This window comes from Sphaerodactylus townsendi, linkage group LG04 (genome assembly GCF_021028975.2).
Source record: "Sphaerodactylus townsendi isolate TG3544 linkage group LG04, MPM_Stown_v2.3, whole genome shotgun sequence".
In the NCBI taxonomy this organism is placed as follows: Eukaryota; Metazoa; Chordata; class Lepidosauria; order Squamata; family Sphaerodactylidae; genus Sphaerodactylus; species Sphaerodactylus townsendi.
In genome coordinates, this window is record NC_059428.1 from 121,450,061 (window position 1) to 121,475,954 (window position 25,894).

A 25,894-nucleotide genomic window follows, 5' to 3' on the forward strand; every position below is an offset into this window, starting at 1 on the left:
GGTGGGGGGGGGGGGGGGTGGGGGGGGGGGGGGGTGGGGGGGGGGGGGGGTGGGGGGGGGGGGGGGTGGGGGGGGGGGGGGGTGGGGGGGGGGGGGGGTGGGGGGGGGGGGGGGTGGGGGGGGGGGGGGGTGGGGGGGGGGGGGGGTGGGGGGGGGGGGGGGTGGGGGGGGGGGGGGGTGGGGGGGGGGGGGGGTGGGGGGGGGGGGGGGTGGGGGGGGGGGGGGGTGGGGGGGGGGGGGGGTGGGGGGGGGGGGGGGTGGGGGGGGGGGGGGGTGGGGGGGGGGGGGGGTGGGGGGGGGGGGGGGTGGGGGGGGGGGGGGGTGGGGGGGGGGGGGGGTGGGGGGGGGGGGGGGTGGGGGGGGGGGGGGGTGGGGGGGGGGGGGGGTGGGGGGGGGGGGGGGTGGGGGGGGGGGGGGGTGGGGGGGGGGGGGGGTGGGGGGGGGGGGGGGTGGGGGGGGGGGGGGGTGGGGGGGGGGGGGGGTGGGGGGGGGGGGGGGTGGGGGGGGGGGGGGGTGGGGGGGGGGGGGGGTGGGGGGGGGGGGGGGTGGGGGGGGGGGGGGGTGGGGGGGGGGGGGGGTGGGGGGGGGGGGGGGTGGGGGGGGGGGGGGGTGGGGGGGGGGGGGGGTGGGGGGGGGGGGGGGTGGGGGGGGGGGGGGGTGGGGGGGGGGGGGGGTGGGGGGGGGGGGGGGTGGGGGGGGGGGGGGGTGGGGGGGGGGGGGGGTGGGGGGGGGGGGGGGTGGGGGGGGGGGGGGGTGGGGGGGGGGGGGGGTGGGGGGGGGGGGGGGTGGGGGGGGGGGGGGGTGGGGGGGGGGGGGGGTGGGGGGGGGGGGGGGTGGGGGGGGGGGGGGGTGGGGGGGGGGGGGGGTGGGGGGGGGGGGGGGTGGGGGGGGGGGGGGGTGGGGGGGGGGGGGGGTGGGGGGGGGGGGGGGTGGGGGGGGGGGGGGGTGGGGGGGGGGGGGGGTGGGGGGGGGGGGGGGTGGGGGGGGGGGGGGGTGGGGGGGGGGGGGGGTGGGGGGGGGGGGGGGTGGGGGGGGGGGGGGGTGGGGGGGGGGGGGGGTGGGGGGGGGGGGGGGTGGGGGGGGGGGGGGGTGGGGGGGGGGGGGGGTGGGGGGGGGGGGGGGTGGGGGGGGGGGGGGGTGGGGGGGGGGGGGGGTGGGGGGGGGGGGGGGTGGGGGGGGGGGGGGGTGGGGGGGGGGGGGGGTGGGGGGGGGGGGGGGTGGGGGGGGGGGGGGGTGGGGGGGGGGGGGGGTGGGGGGGGGGGGGGGTGGGGGGGGGGGGGGGTGGGGGGGGGGGGGGGTGGGGGGGGGGGGGGGTGGGGGGGGGGGGGGGTGGGGGGGGGGGGGGGTGGGGGGGGGGGGGGGTGGGGGGGGGGGGGGGTGGGGGGGGGGGGGGGTGGGGGGGGGGGGGGGTGGGGGGGGGGGGGGGTGGGGGGGGGGGGGGGTGGGGGGGGGGGGGGGTGGGGGGGGGGGGGGGTGGGGGGGGGGGGGGGTGGGGGGGGGGGGGGGTGGGGGGGGGGGGGGGTGGGGGGGGGGGGGGGTGGGGGGGGGGGGGGGTGGGGGGGGGGGGGGGTGGGGGGGGGGGGGGGTGGGGGGGGGGGGGGGTGGGGGGGGGGGGGGGTGGGGGGGGGGGGGGGTGGGGGGGGGGGGGGGTGGGGGGGGGGGGGGGTGGGGGGGGGGGGGGGTGGGGGGGGGGGGGGGTGGGGGGGGGGGGGGGTGGGGGGGGGGGGGGGTGGGGGGGGGGGGGGGTGGGGGGGGGGGGGGGTGGGGGGGGGGGGGGGTGGGGGGGGGGGGGGGTGGGGGGGGGGGGGGGTGGGGGGGGGGGGGGGTGGGGGGGGGGGGGGGTGGGGGGGGGGGGGGGTGGGGGGGGGGGGGGGTGGGGGGGGGGGGGGGTGGGGGGGGGGGGGGGTGGGGGGGGGGGGGGGTGGGGGGGGGGGGGGGTGGGGGGGGGGGGGGGTGGGGGGGGGGGGGGGTGGGGGGGGGGGGGGGTGGGGGGGGGGGGGGGTGGGGGGGGGGGGGGGTGGGGGGGGGGGGGGGTGGGGGGGGGGGGGGGTGGGGGGGGGGGGGGGTGGGGGGGGGGGGGGGTGGGGGGGGGGGGGGGTGGGGGGGGGGGGGGGTGGGGGGGGGGGGGGGTGGGGGGGGGGGGGGGTGGGGGGGGGGGGGGGTGGGGGGGGGGGGGGGTGGGGGGGGGGGGGGGTGGGGGGGGGGGGGGGTGGGGGGGGGGGGGGGTGGGGGGGGGGGGGGGTGGGGGGGGGGGGGGGTGGGGGGGGGGGGGGGTGGGGGGGGGGGGGGGTGGGGGGGGGGGGGGGTGGGGGGGGGGGGGGGTGGGGGGGGGGGGGGGTGGGGGGGGGGGGGGGTGGGGGGGGGGGGGGGTGGGGGGGGGGGGGGGTGGGGGGGGGGGGGGGTGGGGGGGGGGGGGGGTGGGGGGGGGGGGGGGTGGGGGGGGGGGGGGGTGGGGGGGGGGGGGGGTGGGGGGGGGGGGGGGTGGGGGGGGGGGGGGGTGGGGGGGGGGGGGGGTGGGGGGGGGGGGGGGTGGGGGGGGGGGGGGGTGGGGGGGGGGGGGGGTGGGGGGGGGGGGGGGTGGGGGGGGGGGGGGGTGGGGGGGGGGGGGGGTGGGGGGGGGGGGGGGTGGGGGGGGGGGGGGGTGGGGGGGGGGGGGGGTGGGGGGGGGGGGGGGTGGGGGGGGGGGGGGGTGGGGGGGGGGGGGGGTGGGGGGGGGGGGGGGTGGGGGGGGGGGGGGGTGGGGGGGGGGGGGGGTGGGGGGGGGGGGGGGTGGGGGGGGGGGGGGGTGGGGGGGGGGGGGGGTGGGGGGGGGGGGGGGTGGGGGGGGGGGGGGGTGGGGGGGGGGGGGGGTGGGGGGGGGGGGGGGTGGGGGGGGGGGGGGGTGGGGGGGGGGGGGGGTGGGGGGGGGGGGGGGTGGGGGGGGGGGGGGGTGGGGGGGGGGGGGGGTGGGGGGGGGGGGGGGTGGGGGGGGGGGGGGGTGGGGGGGGGGGGGGGTGGGGGGGGGGGGGGGTGGGGGGGGGGGGGGGTGGGGGGGGGGGGGGGTGGGGGGGGGGGGGGGTGGGGGGGGGGGGGGGTGGGGGGGGGGGGGGGTGGGGGGGGGGGGGGGTGGGGGGGGGGGGGGGTGGGGGGGGGGGGGGGTGGGGGGGGGGGGGGGTGGGGGGGGGGGGGGGTGGGGGGGGGGGGGGGTGGGGGGGGGGGGGGGTGGGGGGGGGGGGGGGTGGGGGGGGGGGGGGGTGGGGGGGGGGGGGGGTGGGGGGGGGGGGGGGTGGGGGGGGGGGGGGGTGGGGGGGGGGGGGGGTGGGGGGGGGGGGGGGTGGGGGGGGGGGGGGGTGGGGGGGGGGGGGGGTGGGGGGGGGGGGGGGTGGGGGGGGGGGGGGGTGGGGGGGGGGGGGGGTGGGGGGGGGGGGGGGTGGGGGGGGGGGGGGGTGGGGGGGGGGGGGGGTGGGGGGGGGGGGGGGTGGGGGGGGGGGGGGGTGGGGGGGGGGGGGGGTGGGGGGGGGGGGGGGTGGGGGGGGGGGGGGGTGGGGGGGGGGGGGGGTGGGGGGGGGGGGGGGTGGGGGGGGGGGGGGGTGGGGGGGGGGGGGGGTGGGGGGGGGGGGGGGTGGGGGGGGGGGGGGGTGGGGGGGGGGGGGGGTGGGGGGGGGGGGGGGTGGGGGGGGGGGGGGGTGGGGGGGGGGGGGGGTGGGGGGGGGGGGGGGTGGGGGGGGGGGGGGGTGGGGGGGGGGGGGGGTGGGGGGGGGGGGGGGTGGGGGGGGGGGGGGGTGGGGGGGGGGGGGGGTGGGGGGGGGGGGGGGTGGGGGGGGGGGGGGGTGGGGGGGGGGGGGGGTGGGGGGGGGGGGGGGTGGGGGGGGGGGGGGGTGGGGGGGGGGGGGGGTGGGGGGGGGGGGGGGTGGGGGGGGGGGGGGGTGGGGGGGGGGGGGGGTGGGGGGGGGGGGGGGTGGGGGGGGGGGGGGGTGGGGGGGGGGGGGGGTGGGGGGGGGGGGGGGTGGGGGGGGGGGGGGGTGGGGGGGGGGGGGGGTGGGGGGGGGGGGGGGTGGGGGGGGGGGGGGGTGGGGGGGGGGGGGGGTGGGGGGGGGGGGGGGTGGGGGGGGGGGGGGGTGGGGGGGGGGGGGGGTGGGGGGGGGGGGGGGTGGGGGGGGGGGGGGGTGGGGGGGGGGGGGGGTGGGGGGGGGGGGGGGTGGGGGGGGGGGGGGGTGGGGGGGGGGGGGGGTGGGGGGGGGGGGGGGTGGGGGGGGGGGGGGGTGGGGGGGGGGGGGGGTGGGGGGGGGGGGGGGTGGGGGGGGGGGGGGGTGGGGGGGGGGGGGGGTGGGGGGGGGGGGGGGTGGGGGGGGGGGGGGGTGGGGGGGGGGGGGGGTGGGGGGGGGGGGGGGTGGGGGGGGGGGGGGGTGGGGGGGGGGGGGGGTGGGGGGGGGGGGGGGTGGGGGGGGGGGGGGGTGGGGGGGGGGGGGGGTGGGGGGGGGGGGGGGTGGGGGGGGGGGGGGGTGGGGGGGGGGGGGGGTGGGGGGGGGGGGGGGTGGGGGGGGGGGGGGGTGGGGGGGGGGGGGGGTGGGGGGGGGGGGGGGTGGGGGGGGGGGGGGGTGGGGGGGGGGGGGGGTGGGAGGGGGGGGGGGTGGGGTCGGTGGGGGGGGGGGGCGGGCGGGGTGGGGGGGGGGGGGGGTGGGGGGGCGGGGGGGTGGGGGAGGGGGGGGGGGGGGGGGGGGGGGGGTGGCCCTACCCCTGGCCCCAAGTTCCTTAGAGGAAGGGTGAGCTTTTTTTAAAAAATCAAATGAATAAGAATGCAGTTTGCTCAAGACTGATAAAACAAATAATATTGCTTGTGCTATTGTGGCTGGCTACTGAAACTCTCTGAAATAAGAAGCATGAAAACTCCATTTTTAATATAGAAACAAAATAGGTAAAGGTGGTTTCCTGGGCAAGTACCGAGTCATTAATGACTCATGAGGTGACATCACAATCATGATTTTTATTAGGCAGACTATGTTAACCAAATTGTCAAGATCAGTTCTCCCTCTGCATTGGACAGTGAAGATGAAAGCAGCCTACCACACACTCCTGTTAATCCCCCCACTGACAGCGAAGGGATGTTTCAGGAGTGGAGGCATGAGAGCAGCTGTTCATCAGAAGAGGATGAACCAGCTGTTGATCCAGAGTCCTCTGTGGGGCCCTGGAAGTTAGGACTTTCTCAGAGTCCACCCTCAGCACCCCAAGCAAACAGTCCTCCCGGTTCACCCACCCCTTTAGGGCAGCGTCGCCAACGGTTACGCCTTGAATTAGCTGGGCGTAGACAATCAGCTCGACTGGCTGCTCGGCATTTTTAAGTTACTAGCAGGACCAGCTCCCTGAAGCAACATTCCTTCAGCATTTCCAACTTCACGCTGATAAGAGACAACTCACAGTCGGTGCATTTTTGCAGAAGGCAATTCGTCACCTCGACGGCTACTCTGCTTGGTTCCGTGGATTGCTCAGAAAAGCCTGCTTTCCGGTAACGACCCTTGGACTTTGCCCCCTGGACCTGCTTTTTGGATTTGTGTTTTGGATTGTGATGACCTGGTGGACTGGTGAGCTTGCTTACTGGTTCTCAGACTGAACTCTAACCAGTGCCTTGTCAGGTGCCTTAAGAGACATTTCTGACCTGTGTTTAACCTGCACTAAATATCTATCAGCTGCACCCTGTCTTCTGTCCGTCCTTGACAGTCAGCCTGTGACACAAATGGTTTGCCTTTGCCTTCTCCAGTCATCTACGCTTTACCCCCAACAAGCTGGGTACTCAGAGTACCAACCTCAGAAGGATAGAAGGCGGAGTCCACCTTGGGCCAGCCACCTGAAACTGACTTCTGTCAGAACTGAATTGAAAGCATGAGTGGGGGTGAGCAAAATTTCGGGTTCTGGTTTTAAAAACCCAGATTTTTTTTGGTAAAGCTGAATAAAACCAATAACCATCCATTTTGTTTGGCTTTTTAAATGAAACCTTTTGGGTTCAAGAACCTGAAGCTGAAAATTACCAAATAAAAAAGACTGTGCTCCCCTTCCCCTCGCGGCCATTTCCCAAGTCCACATGGATTTGGGAAATGGTGAGGTAGGGAAAGCTTCAATCTGCTCTCCCTGATGTAGTTTCCCAGGTCCATGTAGACCTGGGGGACCACAACAAGGAGAGCTTCAACAGAATGCTGGGTTGAAGCTACCCCCTTCCCCCACTGCAACTGAAAAAGCTGAATCATGTTTGGCTTTTTAGGGACCACAATGGCAACATCAGGGGAAGGCCTCAAACTCTGTGCCCTGTTGGACCTCCTGAAAAATTGGGTGGCCACTGTAATGAGAGAGGATGCTTGACTAGATGGACCGCTGGTCTGATCCAGCAGGGCTTCTCTGATAGTCTTCTGAAGTTCTTCTGAAGGTCTTGGCCTTTGGGCGCCCAGGGGAATTAGTTGGCCACTGTATGAGACAGGATGCTGGATTAGATGGACTGCTGGTCTGATTCAGCAGGACTCTTATGTTTTTATGGTGTCATGTTCCACTAGTTGACTGATAGCAGATAAATTAAGTAAATGGTCATAGAAGGGTGTAAGTCTGCTCAGAATTGTTCTGTATACGTTAATTTGTATTTAAAATAAAATAAAATACCTGTCGTATTGTCCCCCATAACATGCCTTAAAACTACACTAAACTCACCTAAATGGGAAAGACAGTAGAGTGTGTGAGCTGATCTAAATGTGTGTATTCAAATGGTGTTGAAATATGTCCAGCAGTAGCCAATGATTCCTTTCCATCGCCTACCTGAGCTCTGCCTTTTCCCTCCCTAGCTTTCAGGAGCCCGGCTGCCTGTGCTTTCCCAGCAGCAGTTCAGAACAGAGCTGCCACATTCAATTTCATTTCTCTTGCAAAAAAAGAAAAGGGGAAAATCCAGACTCATGAAGAGCTTCTAGCATTTTCTTTTTTTGCACGATAAGTGTATTTAAAGATGAATGATGGTGATAAACTGATGCTAAAAGGGCGACTTTAAGGAAGGGGTCAAATTTAGAGCGCCGCCTTTTATCCCGGACACCGTATTATCCTCTGCTAGGATTGCTAAATGTCTTTTTATTTTATATATCCATTAGCCCACAATGCTACATCTCCATAAAACATCGCAGCAGATGTACCGTTCTGAAATAAGGAGTAGATATAAAAAGAAGGAGCATTTGGCAGTCCCACGGGGCCCAAGGAGATGCCCTTTATGTTGGAGTATTCCAAGCTGTTTAAGCTTTTTTGTAACACCTTATTATACTCCACCCCTTGACTGATGCAAATATCCTTGGCTCCGTCACCACAAAATGCCCAAGTTGCCACTACCTCCACCAAAGTAGACACATACGAGTCTTTCCCACATTACATGCACAAATTCTCCATGCAATGCGGAAAAGCCACTATTTAGGAGGGGCAGCTGATTTTCAAAGCCAGCTCACCTTTCCTTCCTGACTTAGCAACACCTTGCTAAGAACCAGTGTGGTGTAGTGGTTAAGAGCAGCAGACTCTAATCTAGAGAGACCACTCCTCTGCGTGAGCAGCAGACTCTTAACTGGTGAACTGGATTTGTTTCCCCGCTCCTACACATGAAGGCCCTTTCCGCACCGCAACGGTGCGGGGGTGCGTTGGCATAAAAGAAACCTACGCACCCGCCTGGGACAGTTGGTATGGATGGTCCCAGGAGGGCGGCAGGCGGCGGTGCAGCCTTCTCACAGGCTGCGCTGTCCCTGAAAGCTTACCTTGTCCCCTGGCCTCCGGCTCGTCGCAGAGGCCAGGGGACACGCCCCCACAGGCTGGAGCGACGGCTCTAGAGTCGCAGGCCAGGGGGGCGTGTCCCCTGGCCTCTGCGACGAGCCGGAAGCCAGGAGACGAGGTAAGCTTTCAGGGATGGTGCGGGGGACATGGCGCCTTCCAGCCACTGCCGTGCAAACGGCAGCGGTTGGAAGCCGCTGTTTCTGGAAAACCTCGCTCGGGTAGCAAGGTTGGGAAACAGCGGCTTAGCGCCGCTGGGGGGGAGCGAGGGCAGCGCTGCTGCGATGAAGTGCCCCTCATGCAAACAGCTCCCTAGGGAAGGTGTTTTTGCTGTCCCTAGGGCACTGTTTTTGGCCCGTGCGGAAAGGGTCGAAGTCTGCTGGGTGACTATTGGCTAGACAAAGTTCTCTTCAGACTCTCTCAGCCCCACCTACCTCACAAGGTGTCTGTTGTGGGCAGAGGAAGGGAAAAGAGTTTGTAAGCCTCCAGGTTTAATCTCAGATCTCATTGCTTAAATTACCTCAGGGTAACTCATCTGCCACAGAACTTCATGAAACACCTCCAGTCAGTGTAGATAGTAGTCTGACTCTGCATATAAGGCACCCCCTGACATAATTTCTATACCATTGACTTTTTTCTCTATTATATAAAATGTTTAGTTATGCTGGAAAGTAAAGGGAGGGAGCTAATAGGTGGAGAAGTGACTGTAAATTCTGTTAAACCAGTTTAAGGTTCTGGTGCAAGTATTCCTGAGCTGACTTTTTTCATTTTCCAGCACATTCTTCCCCATAGGTTGAGTATTAGACACACAATATAAATTAGGTATCCCTAAAAGAATTAACCCCCCAAAACCCCCAAAACCCTTTCAGCAAACTGATACTGAAAATCAACTACTTTTAAATAAAGAGATTTGGACAGCATCTTTAGGATATGATGAGTCCAAGCACTGATGAAAGACATTCTGCACAGCACACCGATAACATGTTATCAATGAACCTGTTTCCCCCTGTTTGCCTTCACACTGGAGATTTTGCCTCTCCAGGGAGCAATTGCAAACAGTCTGGGTTGCTGTGGCTCCTTTTGTTTATCCCCAAAAAATTTGCTAGTTTAACGATAAACCCAGGTTGAGGGAAATTTAGCGGGCTAAACCCATTTTGTGGGAGAAGTTCTTCCCCAAAACAGGATAGCTTCCTCAACCTGTTATATTTGAGCTGTGTGGAAACCACCATTCTTAAATTAAAATCACCCTTTGTGTATATTTTCCCCATATATTTAGGTCACGTTGGTCAGATCAAGGTCTTGGCTAGCTCTAGAGATGTGATAGGAACAAATGAAGTCTGGAGAAAATGAGCATGCAATAATTTTGGACATGAATGCTTGAAGGTGATACCTGACCATGAATATTTTGTTTGTTTTTTTAAAAAAATCTTAATGGATATCATGCCTGGTTTGCTCCAAACTTCAATCATCTGTGAGATTTAACAGAGCAATTTCAGATTCCTATTCAGCTCCATTCAGTGGCGCTTCCTCTCAAAAAACAACAACTGTTCTTACAATTCTACTGTAAATCTGTGCAAACACACAATGGGAATTGTGTCATGTTCCGTCATGATTACCACAGCTAAAGCATTCCTTTCCCAAGGAAGTCTGCCGGATCTCGTCTTTTCCTATTTTTACAAAGCAGGAGAAGCTGACATTATTTATGAGGGACTTTTAACAATAATCAGGATTTTAATGCCAGCTGATGAACTGATTTGATTTTCCCGTTCTTCCTATTGTAGCTGTTTTTTTATTGTATGCATATGCTTCTTAGAGGAGGCGCTCTTTCCTTCCAAGATCAGAGAGTTAGAAAGCTTAGAATGTGGTGCCCGGTGCCCATTAGCCTCTATATGTACATTTCTTGGAGAATGAATATTTCAACAGCACCTAATAAAAATATGGGAACTTAAAAGGGAGATGTCAAGGAACCTTATGAGATTCATAAATCCTTTGTAAAATAACTGCTCGAGTGTGGGAGGAGTAGTGGAATTCGGAGCTCGAGTCATTTATTACCATACACAGTAGCTGAAAAACAGCACTGCATGGGATCAGACACTCCAACGCTGGGTAAAGCCGACGCCGGAGAAATATTCAGTGTTGTATTACCGACTCAGAAAACATCGCAAATGTCAGAATTTTTTTTCCCTTTTAAAGAGTCCTCACTCTTGTTCAATAACTTCAGCCGTCAGAGCACCGAGCAGTATCAAACAGAATTTCAGAGAATCAAAAGGGGTCGTATCTTAGCAACTCTGTCAACAAATTTAAATTGCTGCATATCATGGCTCTCCCACAAATCATTTGCATGCAAGATTTGTAAACATGACTTTTCATTGTGCATCCTGTTGTTCTGGTGGGTGGGGAAGCAGAGGGGTGGGAGAGCGCCGTGCAACTGAAGGGGCAGTAAAGGGATGGGCGCGATGCAAACAATTCAAAACAAGTTTTTCAGTCAATCACTCTAACGAACTGTTATCGGTTCAATCCTCTTACAAGACTACCCGCATGTATTTAACCAAGTATAGTCATCTAGCTTGACGTTTGTAATGCCGCTTGCATTCTTTCTCCCCCTGAAATCTAACACAAAACATTAGGGGATTGCTCGCAAACTTTAGTGTGGATATTTAGTCCTTTTTCTCTCACACATGACAGTAAATGCTCAACTGCCACTGAAATTGGCAACAGAGTGTAACTCCCATCCCATAACATCTCATTTATTGTCTGTGGCAATGGCTAAATAGTCCACATTCCCTCTCTTCTCCCATCATCAACAAAGTAGAAGGCAGGGAAATCGAATGTCCATTTTATTTCCATTCCATTTAATAATTGGTGCATCTCTATGTGAAATTTATATAAAATGCAAAATTATATGAAACACAGTGTTTAAGATAAAATGCAAAACCATCCCCCCACCCCCCAAGCTAAATATCCCTATAGTGTTGGTTTTGGCAACACAAATACTGAAATTTGAATGATACAGAGAAGATTAGTGTGGCTCTTGTGAAAATGTGACACACAACAGAATTAAATAGAATGTTATTATATCACAACGCAAGGGACATTCTACTTGATATTTTAAAAAAGAAGGGGAGGCACTACTAGGGATGCCAGCCTCCAAGTGCAAACTGAGGATCCTGGAATTACAGCTAATCTACTGATAAGAGTTTCTCTGGGGAAAGTGGGTGCTTTGGAAGGCAGAAGGCACTGTCTTCCTTGCAATGTGTATTGGTCTTTGCTTTTCAAGAACATGATGAGATAAATACCTGGTGGGCAAAAAAGGAAAGAAATATTTGACAGTGACTCACTAACCGCGACTGCACACTGCTTCTGATTCTGCCAAGACTATTGATTTAATTAAATATTCTTTTAAATATTGGGACCCAAAAGCAGGCATTTTGGTTTGAGATGACGATGTTTTTCGATGACCTTCTTTGTCTTAGAGGGTGGATACATGTGTCAGTAAGGCTCCATTTTAGTGAAGGTGGTCTCTTCTTTGCGTGACAGAAGAAGGAGAATCCACAGCATGAGGAGGATGTTTATCCTAGCTAGTGGTAATTCCTGGCCTTCTTCTGTTTTGGTGGGAAGACTAAAAAAAATCATATGAAAAGAGGCTTTGCATCTGCCCTTTAAAAGACATCAATGCATTCAAACACGTGTTTTTTCAAAGATCCTTTTTATCAAAAAGTTTCCTGATGAAACTATAGGCCCTCTGTTGTCTGGATTGTCTGGAAAAAAATAACAGCTGTAACCTTGGCCATTTGCTACTGAGCAAACCATAGGCATTGCAACGTAATTCTGCACACTTCTATGTAAATATAGGAAACACTGGGAGGCAGCCGAATTCTAGAGAGCGATGCTCTATTTATATATTCTGTCAAACTATAGGTTTTTTAAAAAATATTTCCTCAAGTGTGGGGAACGTTACAATTTTCTCCGTGGTTTTAAAATCTGAGAGATTGTGTGGTTTGCATAGTATTCAGTTAAGCGCGGGTAAGGCTATACCGATCCAGCTCTGTATAATTCTGGTCTCTTTGATAATGGCTGTTTTATTATTATTATTGTTTTGCATGCTGTTTTGGGCAGAATAATCCTAAGCAGATCTACTCAGAACTCTACTCTGGTCTATTCAATGAGGCTTACTCCAAGGAAAGTATTCTGTCTGGGGACCATGCCCCTGAACTTCTGCCCCAACAAGTAGAGGACCAAGAAGGCCCAGGTGAAGTCCAAGGAGACTTACCCAGGCCCTGAGGGTGCTCAGGGGAGCAGACAGAGACAGCAGGCAGACTCTGCAAGGCAGATGCTCTCATGTAGCTTTGGCCCAACTCAGGTCATGGGAGAGGGTCACTGAAGTGCAGCTGAGGCCAGAGAAAGGGTTCGTCAGACCATGAGGAGGAACACCCTGAGCAGTGCCTGGCCCCAGGGGTTCGACATATTCTTCAAATTGTAATGCAAATGTCACAGATGTTTTGTTTACCTTGTCTCATTAACACTTGCAACAACCTATAAAATTTATGATCGAAAGACAGCTTATATTGACCACCATTTGACACACTACACCACATTTCACCAACTTTGCTTCCAAGGGGACGTCAACACAGAGCTTCAGCCAAAATCATTTACAAAGTGAACATATGTATGCATGTGCCATGAAGCTGCAACTGATCTATGGTGACTCAATGCAAGCAGGAAGCAGAGCAATGGTTTGCCATTGGCTTCCTCTGCAGAATCTTGATCGGTGGTCTCCTTTTGAAGTTCTGACCCTGCTTAGATCCCAAGATCTGATGGGATCGGCAGTGGTGTAGCACCAACAGGATAAGGGGGTGTGCAACACCCCGGGCGCGTGGTATTGAGGGGGTGTGGTCAGGGCAAGGGCATGGATGGGGCATAGAGAGGTGTTCCAGGGCGGGGTGGGGGTGGGTGGCAGGTGTGCAGGGCACACACGTGTCCTGGGGCAGTTCCCTCTGGCTCCACTCCTGGGGATCAGGCTGCACCATGCCACCTTCCTTCCTATCATGAGGGGACCAAAACTCCCTCTCATCACGAGGAGGTCAAAATTCTCAGCAAGTTTGAAAAACTTTTCCTTGGTTACGTTCAAAAGTTCGTAGTGAATACATATTGCCCCTTTTGGCACAAATCCCCTAAAACCTTCCTAAAATATTTTCAATCCTCCCCTTTACAATGATGTTGACATTCCAGATTCTTTCCCACATTTATTAATTAATTGTAAACAATTTGCTCACTGACGCTTGCCTTTGGAACAATATTTAATATGAAAAGGTCATAAATATCAAAATGACAACAAATTAATAAAAACCTTCTTGAGTAATAAACTTATTCACTATGGATTTGGTAGCTAAACGTTGAGCAGGAATTACGATCAAACTTGCAATCAAATGTGATCAAGTCAATCACTCTTCAACTATTGGTCCTTCAAACTGATTTGTCAATGTTTTTTTGATGTACCTGTTGAGGTACCATTTTTGCATGTGTTTATTGGATTTCTTTTTGTACAAATGCTAATAAAGGTACTCTGATGTCTACAGTGATGTATGTTTGCACTCACCCCCTCACAATTATTCCTGGCCACCATTATTTGATTCCCCCCTTCTTTTGAGTTCTGTGTTGAATTGATGCTTCAATGCTTCAGTGCCTCGTGCTGTATTGTATATTGCTCATATTCTTGAAGCTTCAAAGATTGCTCCCACCAAAAAAGTAAAAGAGCAGAGAAATGCTGAAAATAAACAGGGGAGGGAAAACTGAGTGAGCTGAGATAATGATGCCAAGGAGGAAGTTCAGGGAAGCAGAGAAGTGTGGGAAACATAGTCAATAGAAGAAGAAGAAGAAGAAGAAGAAGAAGAAGAAGAAGAAGAAGAAGAAGAAGAAGAAGAAGAAGAAGAAGAAGAAGAAGAAGAAGAAGAAGAGGAGGAGGAGGAGGAGGAGGAGGAGGAGGAGGAGTTGTTGTTTGGATTTATATCCTACCTTTCTCTCCTGTAAAGAGACTCATGGTGGCTTACAAACTTCTTTCCCTTCCTCTCCCTCAACAGATATCTTGTGAAGTAAGTGGGGCTGAGATAATTCTGAGAGAACTGTGACTAGCCCAAAGTCACCCAGCAGGATTGTAGAAGTGGGGAAACACATCTGGTTCACCAGATAGGCCTCTGCCACTCAGGAGGAGGAGTGGGGAATCAAACCCAATTCACCAGATCAGAATCTCTTAATCCACTACACCAGGCTGGCTCTTAAACCATCGTACAGCAGCTGAAGACGTTCTCAAAATGTTTCAGCCCGAGAATCATTTCAAAAGGGGATTCATTTAAAATACTTTGAGGCTAGAAATAAAATGGATGGGGGTGAAAACAAAGCAGAACTCCACAGAGGAAACATTTTATTTCCTGCTGCAAAACGTTTTAAAAGGTTTGTGTGGAAAGGGCCGCTTTGAACCATCAGGTCACAACCAAGCGAGGAGTTCTGAAGGCAAGCAAGATGCAGAGCGGTGGTTTGCCACTGCCTCCCTCCACAAAGCCTTCCTTTTTGGTCCCCCATCCAAGCATTGGCCCTACTTAGCTTCTGAGATGCGACAAGATTGGGTTGTACCATAGCATTCCACATCCCCTCTGGCGAACACTCCTTTGTGTTATAAAGTTGCATTTCAGACGTCTTTGTTACACCACGCTTGGGCATACTAACCACATTCTATGACTCACAGTTGCTTGCCTAAAGAGAAACTGGGGCGGGTAGTGGGGGGTGGGCTGGTGGTTCTGGGGAAAAAGTGACAGGCTGGTGTTAGGCCTTTGCAGTTCATCCCTGCTTTTTCATTACGGAAAGAAAATAAGACTGCTCATATAACCATGCTGCAAGGATCAAAGCAAGGGCACCATCCAGAAGTGAAGCTTCAGCAGGCAAGAGAGAGTTCTACATATTGAGCAGCTGTGCTATTTTGTACACCATCTGAGGGACTTTAGATGATCGGAGGTCACATCCACTACCACGGACAGGATGCATACCCCGGGAGGGCAAAGACAGCATAACGGGTGGGAACACAACTGGTCGATTAAAAGTAAAAACAGGCAAACACATTTGTTTATTTTGGCAAAGAGTGGAAAACCCTGCAATAATTCTAAATATCTGTCTGCTAACTTTGTACTACCAGAAGGATGTTAATATTTCATGGAGCTGAGCAGCTCAGTAGGTCAATACAATATTCTCTCGCTCTTTTTTTTTCCAGCAGAGGAATGTAGATTTTACTCGGGTCATGAGCGAACACATCGAAGTGCGTCTCCGCCTAAATCTCATCAGCATGTTACAGCGGTTGTACAGGGTGGAACAACCAAAGAACTGGAAACCTTTGCTCAAGTGTGGAGGCCCCAACCAGGCATTCTGTTACAACATGGGATCTGGGGGTCTAGAAAGGTCATGTCCGCATCCTCCCAGACAATCAACTTAGAAGAGCAAGTGGCCCAATTTGTATGCTGGTGTAAGACTAAAGACTGGTGCACAGCTTACATCACAATTATGCTTCCTATGGCTACTTGCACATTACACTCTTGTTTACAGCAGGAAAGGTAGAAAGTATGAAAGGCAGACACATGCTTATAATCAGACTCTGCAATTATGTTTGGGAGCCACAGATGGATGAGGGTCTCTGGTGCTCACAAATGTGTCTCTTCAAGCCTGGGGCCTCCTGCAAAAAGCTTTGGGTTCATCTTCTGTCCCCAATGCAGTGGTTTTTGTTGTTCATTTTGCTTCCAGATGATGTTGTAGTCAGCATGGTGCAGTGGTGAAGAGCAGGTGGATTCTAATCAGGAGAACCAGGTTTGATTTCTCACTCCTCCACATGAGTGGCAGAATCTTACCTGGTGAATCAGATTTGCTACCCCACGTCTGAATTCCTGCTGGGTGACCTTGGGCTAGTCACAGTGTGATCAGAACGCTCTCTGTCCCACCTACCTCACAAGTTGTTTGAGGGGAGAGGAAGGAAAAGGAGTTGGTAAGCCGCCTTGTAAACCGCCTTTACAGGAGAGAAAGGCAGATGCCCCCCCTGCGTGTCCGGATGGCCCGCTGCGTGTCCGGACGCCCCTTGCGTGTCCGGACACCCCCTGCATGTCCGGACACAAACTTTTCTTCTATCTAGTGTGTGGCTCTCAGAGCTTTAAGCCAAAGCAAACACACACATATACATTGTGCTCTGGCTCAAAGGGAAAATAGCAGAGTGGCTATGGTTGAGAGCATTAATGTGGACACTCGGCCTGCAGCAGAGGTGGGCCTCACCTTCAATATGGTGGAAATAAGCACTGCTTTTCTTCCACCCCTCACATTTCCAGTCTTTAAGGGATCACTGCCCCATAAAGCGTTTTTTAAAAATTTAACAGCTGAACTGTGTATCAGCAGGTAAGGGGGAAGGGCCATGAAGAAAGGCTGGGGAGATTCTGGCTGTGGACAGTGGGGTAGGGACCACACTGAACAGCACAGGGGTGAGCTATGCATATTCTCTTTGTGCAGAGAAGGTGTTCAGACAAATTGATGGTCAATAACAGGTTACATGTGGCACGGGTTGTGTCACAGGTGCCTGACCCAATTCTCACTCACACATTCACATGGGGGCTTATCTTCAAAAATCTCCCCATGTGAACGTATGATTGACAGTTGGGTCAGACATCCATGGCCAGACATGTGTCATACATGGTAAGCATTTTGGGCCTGAAACAGGCTGTCTTGGCAGAAGAAGAATGCTTTAATACACTTCTATAGACTGTTATAAAGAACTACTTTTCACTTTGGACTTCGTTGTCTCATGCACCTCCCTTTACATGGTAAAGTGTACTGAAAATGCAAAACCATGGCCTGCTTTGGTTCTATGAGCCAAAATGTCTGCCCCAAAGTCTGTTTCTCACAGCACTGCTTCCCATAAACTTCAACACATCCAGTGAGGCATGTCTTATTTTCGTTGTCCTCCTTTGAACGGCACAAGATGTGGGTTTGGACTTTGCTGCTCCATCGTCCTTCCACCATGGGACCAGAAAGCATGGGAAGGAGCCTCAGTCTGGAAGAGAAGAACTGTTCATTTCCACCTTGTTCGTTGTTCATTTGTTCATTTGTCCTTTGTTTGTTCGTTCTTTCGTTCTTTTGTTCTTTCGTTCTTTCTTCTCTCTCTCTCTGCTTGGAACTTCAGACTGGCATGTCCTCCTTGGCTCCTGGCAATGAGGGCTTAGATATCTCTCTACAGCAGACCCAGGCCAACAGCCCCACCTACTCCTAACCTCATGATATCTCCAAGTTTTGCTAAAACTGCATTGCTCCAGCAACAAGAATATTATCAGCAGTGGGATATCTATGGAAAATAGAACCTATGGCAAGCACTGACATGGCGTTGGTGCACCATTTAGGTACCTGGCCCATGAGGAAGGAGAGATTGGTCCTCCTGCTGGCTGGGCATGCACCTTGTTGGTGGCTCAAGGTGGCAGGAGCCTGTTCCTAAAGCTCGGCTCAGTGTGGGGTAGGTGCAGCGCCACCAGTTGCTGAGCAGTGCCACAAACAGTATGTGCCCAAAGGGCCACAGATGCTTAAATACCTTTGAACTTCTGTGATATGGGAAGCACAGATTATAGTAAGGTCCTAAGGTATACACAGCTTGGAAGACCAGCCCAAGCTATTGTTTTCCTCATGGCATCTGGTATATCTTTGGATTGTTTGATCTATTCCATTTTTATAGTACCTTTTTTCTGAGGCACTCGTGACAGACAGCTTCTCGGCAGTTCACCTTTGTACAGCAGACAGATGCAGCCACTGGCAATTTCTCGGCGCTCCATGTTTGAACCGACTCCACTAAAAGGCATTTGAGGCAATAGGGAAAGCTCAGTCTGTGATGTTTAAGACGGGAGGGTTCATTTGCACTTGCAAGTTACTACATGAGTCTAGAAGCATCAGGCTGGGAACGGGTGTATGTGAACCGGATCTAAGTAGGGGAACCTCAACAGCATTTAATTCCTTAACTTAAACAGAATATCTTCAATGACATCTGAAGATTAAGATGGAGGTTTTCATTGTAAAGCTCAGAGGGAAGGAAGAAAATATTGGAAATAAACAGAGATGGAGTGGGGAGGCGTGGTGCAAGATTAAAGCCAACTTGTTGGAATGAATTGGTCAATTTGTGATTTTCAGCCCTATTCTAAAGGGAGTTGACTTCAACGGACTTAGAAGGATCTCACACTGTTTAGGACTGCCCTATAAACCACACAAAGTTCGAAGAAACTCATTGTGCCACCCTAAGCAGAATCACACCTATCTTAATCTTCTAAAATCAATGGACTTAGAAACCTATAACTTGTCTTGGGATGGCACTGCAAATGAGTTCCAGTCAGAGACATTGAGAACATTAAAGTTAACAAGATCACCAGTCAAACTTAATTGGGCTGTGAAAGGGCTGAGAGTCCAGTCCACCTGGCGGGGGGGGGGGAGGACTGTGGAGCCAGGGTCATTGCCAATCCATGCAGCATAAGTGGCACTTACACTGCCGGGGGGCTGTTTATGCCACACTGGGGAGCTCCAGGGCTCTGCATTGCCCAGTTGCCATTGCAGGAGCCTGCGCCAGCACTGGTGGGGGTTTCCCCTGGGAAATAGTCTGAAGTGGGGTGGAACCATTTTAGTCAACTTCCTGAGGGCTTTTTGCCCAGGAATGTCCCATTTGGTTGGAGTCAACTTACACCAGCTAAAAATGTGGTGAATCCCATGGGGTTGAGTAGGGGAGATTCAGGGCAGCTGGGGATATTTCTGTTTTCTTGCAGCCTGTTCTGCTGGGAACCTTTTTGGAAACAGCAGGTCCGTGTCATCCCCAGCTGCCCCAAAACTTTGCCTCCACCCCAATGTAGATTGGGTTACCTGGCAACATGTGTTGTTTCTGAACATTAGAACAGAAGCTCCACAACTTTTCTGAGTCCGCAGACACATTTGGAGTTTTGGCACAGCATGGTGAGCAGGGCAACAAAACAGCCACCACAAAATGGCTGCCCCAGAGGCAGAGCTAGCTACAAAATGACTGCCACAGCTTTACTTCAGTAACACAGTGTAGATCCTTGTAATGTGCTGGCAGCTGCTGATGGTAAAGAAATGTTTTAAAAGACTGCACAGCCAATCATTCTCCAATAACCAATCAGAATCCTGCTGAGCAAATGCCCTACCTGGCCCCACCCACTTCTTCAAAACACTTCGTGGGTCCCAGAAAAGGTGTCATTGGGCATCATGGGGCCCATCAGCATAACACTGGGGACTCCTAGAATACATAAATGTTATTCTGAGCTTCATCTATTAGAACTGCATAGTTAGTTGGAGCCCACCAGTCGATTCAAACCCACCAGTCGATTTCTTAGGCACATACACACTTTGGGAGGAAGTTGTAAACTCCTTTGTTCTAAGTTTAGTTGCAGTCTACCTTTTTACAATGCACTAGCAACACATAAGCTCAGATCAGAGAGGACTGTTTTGTTGTTTTCCCACCATGTTACCCTTCCCTATTTGTCTTAGTAAAGTTATTTAAGTTAACCAGCAGTGTCTGTGATTATTCACTCTGCTAACTATATTATATTTTTTATGCCAGCAAATAGGCTCTTCCAGACTTCCAGCAAGTACAACCATACTGTGTGTGAGAATCATGGGACTGGATTGGAAACGACAAAATATATACACTCCTGCCACAAAAGAAACTACGTAGCATTTTGCCACAATTACTCTTCTAACGCATTAAATCAGCTAGTTCTTTTTGTTTGAAGGTTTTTCCTGGACCTCAGAATGTCCTCCCCCTATTACATCTCCTCATGTTCACTGATACTTCTTTCAAATGAAAGAAGGATGTGTAAATGCCACCCTTCAAGCACCAGCCCTTTAGCAAAGACACATTAACAGCAAAAGGAACAACAGTCTTCCGGCTTTACAACCAATCACAAAGCCAACTTGAAGAAAGCTCCACCCTCCATGGTCATATCAGCTGACAGAAGATAAAAACACAATTCATCCCCTTTTACAGAAATCATGCAGTTTTGCTTAAGTAGCAATAATCGATTGGTAACTGGTGAGACATAAGAACATTTTTTTGGGGGGGGGGAACTCTCCTTTAGTACCATCTGTTTATTAATGCCACGATCTTCCTCGTCTTTCTCCAGTACAGGTTATCATGCATGCCTAAACACTGTACAGATTCTCAAAAACAAATCATTTTGTTCAAATAAAATCAGCAAATAAATTCATTTCAGGAAAACTAACCATGGAAGGGTTTTCTTGTGGTCTGTCTGCCTCAGTAAAAAACAGAACTTCCTTATTGACTTTATTAATGAACCTACCTCCAGTCACAATTTTATGTGCAATACATAAGCCGGGGAATAATGGTGTTAACCATGCGTTCCTTTGACTCAGGACAACGTTCTCTTCTAAAATGGAACCTGATGGAAGAAGAATTGGGCAAATGAAGCTGCTTCTTAAGCAGCTCTGGACACTTGGCTACAGTAACCTGGCAATTCTTTCATTCTGTAATGAATACAGGCTCCTTCATATGCCACAAAACTGTTCCAGGGCCAATCCAGTAGAGGGGCTCAAGAGGATGACCATCTTCATAAAATATAGAAGCTCTGAATGCAGAACTAAATAGCAAAAGGAGAAGGGCTGAGGTCATTCTTGGCACGTGGACGAAAGGTTCTTCCAAGTGACAAGCAGAATAACTTGGTGGAGATTACTTCACTTTGCTCTCTCAAGCTCTCTCAAGCAAACTCTAATCCACTCTAGTCATGTGCCCAACTCCTGTTTGCTCCCTCAACTGGTCCTTCTGATCCTTATGTAGAAAAAAACCTATAATGCAGAAATCTATAATGCAAACTTATTTGACTCCAATCCTAGAGGCACTAATTCAGATCAAAGTTCACATACATTAATCCAGATCCAGTATCAGAGCTCAGAATCATGGGACACCAACAAAGGCTCATGAACTGGCAGAGAGTCCATGACAAACCAGAATTGCTTGGCGACCCTGAAATCATTTCAGAGGTCTCTGGATTACCTCAAATTCAAAGGCTTGAATCCCATGAACAGGTTTCTTGTGCACTAGATAGCCTCTGTCATGCTCCTCTTGCTCTAGCAATTAATTTGCTGAAAACCATAGTAGAAGAGGAAGCATGCTTTGTGGCAGAGACTTGCACACAGAATTTGTAAACCCAACTCATTTTTTGGTGGCATATGCCAGCTCACCTTGATGATCATGCATCTGACAAAAAGGGTTCTTTAGCCAATGAAAGCTTGGTTAGTCTTTAAAAATCAAAGAAATAAATAAAAAAAATAAAAAAATATCAGAAGACTGATGACACCGGTTGAAGGAAGGAAGGAAGGAAGGAAGGAAGGAAGGAAGGAAGGAAGGAAGGAAGGAAGGAAGGAAGGAAGGAAGGAAGGAAGGAAGGAAGGAAGGAAAAGAAATAAAGTTGCACCATGTGTTACAACCATATGGTGTTACTTAAAAAATGGAACACAAGTATCTATAATGTTCATTTGGCTTCCCAATGCTTTCTAAAACTGAAATGAATGTTTGCATTTATTATACTAATATAGGCTGTGCCATGTCTTTAAATTTATGACGTTAAATGAGTGCAGTCAATGTCATTATTAGACTGGTTGCTGGTCAATACTAAAAGCCCTTCATTAGTTGCAAAAGACAGAAATGGCTCTGCATTATAGATTTTTCTCTCTCTTCCTCTCTCTTTAATTGTCAGCTAAGATCTGCATTTCCTTTGGAAAGAATTTGTTCAGAAGCTAATGAAGACTTCAGTGATGTTGCTTGCCATCACTATGCAGAAAAGTTTAAAATGGTTTCCCACTTTTGCAGGGGGTTGGGGATTTGAAGTGCTATTTAAAGGCAGGGATCACAACATAGACGGAGATGCAACAGAAGCTTCCCAGCAGGGACAGAGTGAGGGGGGAAAGCGCCCAGTGCACTGGTGTGTCCTCCGCCCCAGCCACACCTCATCTGCCCCTGCCACGCCCTGGAGTGTGCCTGCCATACCCCAGAACACCCACCATGCCCCCGAACACCCTCACCACACCTCCGCAGGGGCACGCACCCGGTGCATTACGCACCCCCCACCTCCTTCGAGCTATGTCTCTGCTTCCCAGTATGAAACTGACCCGAAGTATCAGGTTTATCACCCTCTTCCTGTCCCTATTCTAACCTGCTGGATCTTATACATGATTGTTGCTATTTCTTTGGAGAAGGAAAAAAAATCTGCTTTTCAAGGTTCCCTTAATAGCTGATCTCCAAGATGGATTGTTATGACTGAAATTTTAGGCCTCGTTGCTTATCTTCAATCATATCCATCAATATGACTTAAGGACAGTCCCTTGTGTGAGGCCAAAAGAGAAGAATAACCAAGACTGGTATATTGGATGTATACAAACTGGTAGAATCAGGTCTTTCTGAATTGCTGTCATTCATGACACCTCCTAGCTGTAGATATCTTCTTACTTCAGTTACCTACTTTTCCTTTTTGGCAAGGGTCATAGGAGGGCATTTACATTGGTGGAATGTTTCACCTTACCATCCACTATCTTGGAAGGTTGATTCAAAAAGATCCCAAGAGAACACAAGGATGTAGGTAAGGGGGGTTCCTGGGTTCAACCCCCATTACATGTCCGAAGCTCCGCCCCCTGTTTGTGGCTTTTTTGTATTTTTTTAGTGTTTTTTCAGTTTTTGGCATGCAGGGGGTACAGTTTTTTGGCAAACAGCACCACAATTTCAGGGATTTTTTGGGAGACTCTCCTGATGATACCACCCAGGTTTGGTGAGGTTAGGTTCAGGGGGTCCAAAGTTATGGACTCCCAAAGGGGGTGCCCCATCCCCCATTGTTTCCAATGGGAGCTAATAGAATATGGGGACTACATCTTTGAGGGTCCATAACTTTGGACCCCCCCAAAACCAAACTTCACCAAACATGGGTGGTACCATCAAGAGAGTCTCCTAAAGATACCCTGAAAGTTTGGTGCTTCTAGCTTAACAATTGCACCCCTGACAGCAGGCACCCCCCAAATTTCCCCAAATTCTCCTTTAAAATCCACCCCCTTCGGCATGGATTTTAAGGGAGAATATGAGGTCCCCAGTTTAAACATTGAAAGTGATGCTGTTTCAGGGTGGGGGATAATCCACCCCCAAACAGCATCACTTTCAATGTTGTTTTAACTGGGGACCCCAGATTCTCCATTTAAGGTGGATTTAAAAGGAGAATCTGGGCTCCCTAGCTTAAACAGCATTGAAATTGATGCTGTTTTGGGGTGGATTCCAGCATCACTACATTGCCTATGGGGGGGGGGGCAGTGCAAAACTCAGATTTTGCACCGGGCTTCATTTTCCCTAGTTATGCCTCTGCCCAAAGAAGGGCAGAAGGGACTGCCGGCTGCCAGCTGGGAGCCCAGTCATGGGGGGGCAGGGCGGGCGGGGCAGGGGAGCCTGCCGTCCCTGGCACTGAGGTTGGGGTGGGGCTTGGGGAAGTGTGGCCACACTTCCAGGGGCAGGTGGGGGCATGGCCCTGCCCCCTGAACCCACCCCATAAAAAATCTATACCTACGTCACTGAGAGAGAGTATACCCATGTAAGTCCATGGAAATTGAAACACCTGTGCATGCTTTTTTCAAGTCTCCCTTTTATAATGCCCCTCTGCTGATCAAAAGCCCTGGAGTCTCAGAAGAATATTCGATTAAAATGCTGCTTTCAGGAGGAAATGTCCATCTTTTTAACCAGGTGGCTAAGTTTAGTGCAATTATTTACAAGGTGCGTCAAACCCATGTTGCACTGCTAAATTAACTGGGAAATAAACACTTTTATGATATAAGTTTACAATTGTTTTCTTAGTTGTCAAGAATATTTTAAATTTTTCAACCTGAAATTGAAGTAATAATTTGTTACTTTTCAAGTATTTTACAATTGCAATGCATTTTAATTATTGTATAGGTAGCATTGTGTTATTCTGGCTAAATGCCATATTAAACTATTAGACTAAACAAATGTGTCCTCAGTTTGTCAGAGCAGCCAGGTTGGTCTATGAGCAAGCTCCAGGTGTTCATGGACTACAATTCCCATCAGCCCCTGCCAGCATGGCCAATTGGGCATGCTGGCAGGGACTGATGGGAATTGCAGTCCATGAACATCTGGAGCACCATAGGTTGGCCACCCCTGACATATGACATACAGATCCAAACATCATTTTATCATTTTTGGGGGGCTGTTTTGGTGTATCAATGATGCATCATTTAAACATAAGAACATAAGAAAAAGCCTGCTGGATCAGACCAAAGTCCATCTAGTCCAGCACTCTGCTATTCACAGTGGCCCACCAGATGCCTTTGGGAGCTCACATGCAGGATGTGAAAACAATGGCCTTCTGTGGCTGCTCCCGAGCACTTGGTATGCTAAGGCATTTGCAATCTCAGATCAAAGAGGATCAAGATTGGTAGCCATAGATCAACTTCCACAAACAGATATACAGAGCATTGAATCAATGTTTCAGTGAAGCATCATTTCAATGAATAAGCAAAAAACTGTACAGCATCCATGAGACATTTGGAGGAGTTGGGTGCAGACAAACACTGAGGTAGAGGGGAGGACTCAAAAAGTTTCAGAAACTTTCTACACAACTTGTGTGGAAATAGCCTAAGTGAATCTAACACACTTTTCAAAACAAAACAAATTCAGTGTAGATAAACCACCACTAAACAAACAAAATGACATATGACATGAGTGGTTTGGGAATTAATTGTTGCTTCATCCACAGCTATCAACCATGAGTCATGGCGAACAGGCTACAGACCAAACCCCTTTGGCTCTTGCCCTCTGGCCACACTGAAGCTTCATAGCATTACAGGAAGAGGAAGGCAAATGAAGCCAGATGAAATGCACCACACAACTTCTGAAATAACAACCTGCAGTAATGTTTTCTGGGGTTCTAGGTGAATGGAATGCTCAGTTGTGTGAACTGATTTAAGAAAGCATTGGTCAGACCTCACCTGGAATGCTGTGTCCAGTTCTGGGCACCACAATTCAAGGAGGATATTGACAAGCTGGAATGAGTCCAGAGGAGGCTGACCAAAATGATTAAAGGTCTGGATTCCATTCTCTATGAGGAATGACTTAGGGAGCTAGGAATGTTTAGTCTGGAGAAGAGAAGGTTAAGGAGTGACATGGTGGCTATGTTTAAATATTTGAAGGGATGTCATGTTGAAGATGGAGCAAGCTTGTTTTCTGCTGCTCCAGAGACTAGGACAAGGAATAGCAGATTCAAAGTGCAGGAAAAGAGGTTCCACCTAAAGATTAGGAAGAACTCCGAAGAGCTGTTTGACAGTTGAGTGTGTTGCCTCAGAGTGTGATGGAGTCTCTTTCTTTGGAGGTTTTTAAACTGAGGCTGGATGGCCATCTGTCGGGAATGCTTTGATCGTGTCTTCCTGCATGGCAGGTGGTTGGACTTGATGGCCCTTGTGGTCTCTTCCAACTCTATGATTCTATGAAAGCCTCAAAACTACTGTGGTAACTGTAAAGATTGAACATTCAAGCAGGGGTGTCTGTCTTATCAGAATCACTCTATATGCCCATTTTTTGTCCCAAAGGCACTCAGATCTTTTCCCATAGGAATAAAAGCAACTAGCAGCGGGACAAGATGAGAAAAAAGAAACCAGACACAATTTTTTGTTCCCCAGCTAGAGATATACAACACCTCCCCACCCCCACAACAAGAAATGGCTCCTGTCACATTTAAACTTTGTTTCTTGCCTATGACATTAATTTGGAGGAGATTCACTGCTTGGAATTGTTACCGAACAGCGGTATACAAGGGTTTAGAACAACAAAGTATATCTACCATTGGATAATGCTGCCGCTGCTAATAATCTCAGATGTTCTAAAATAGTGAATACTCCATTATTTAGTTAGGGTGCCAGAAACATATCAAGGGATATATAGGAATCTTAGGAATGGGGGGTGGGATTCTATATGGTACTGTAGTCTTACATCTCACATTCCCGTGACTCTCTCTGTGCACCAGAGAATGTCCTGCTTTCTGTACAGCTAAACAATACAGCACTTCTGTATATACCC

The 25,894-nt window shown here is 53.3% G+C and overlaps 1 long non-coding RNA gene and 1 other non-coding gene across 3 annotated transcripts in view; one reads left to right on the plus strand and one right to left on the minus strand.

The window, feature by feature from the left end:
- Positions 1-25,894, minus strand: part of LOC125430842 — a 234,366-nt gene that overhangs the window by 118,711 nt on the left and 89,761 nt on the right. The gene's annotated exons all lie outside the window — the stretch shown is intronic.
- Positions 10,725-10,831, plus strand: LOC125432259. The gene has a single exon (XR_007244436.1). It is a non-coding gene; the product is annotated as a U6 spliceosomal RNA (small nuclear RNA).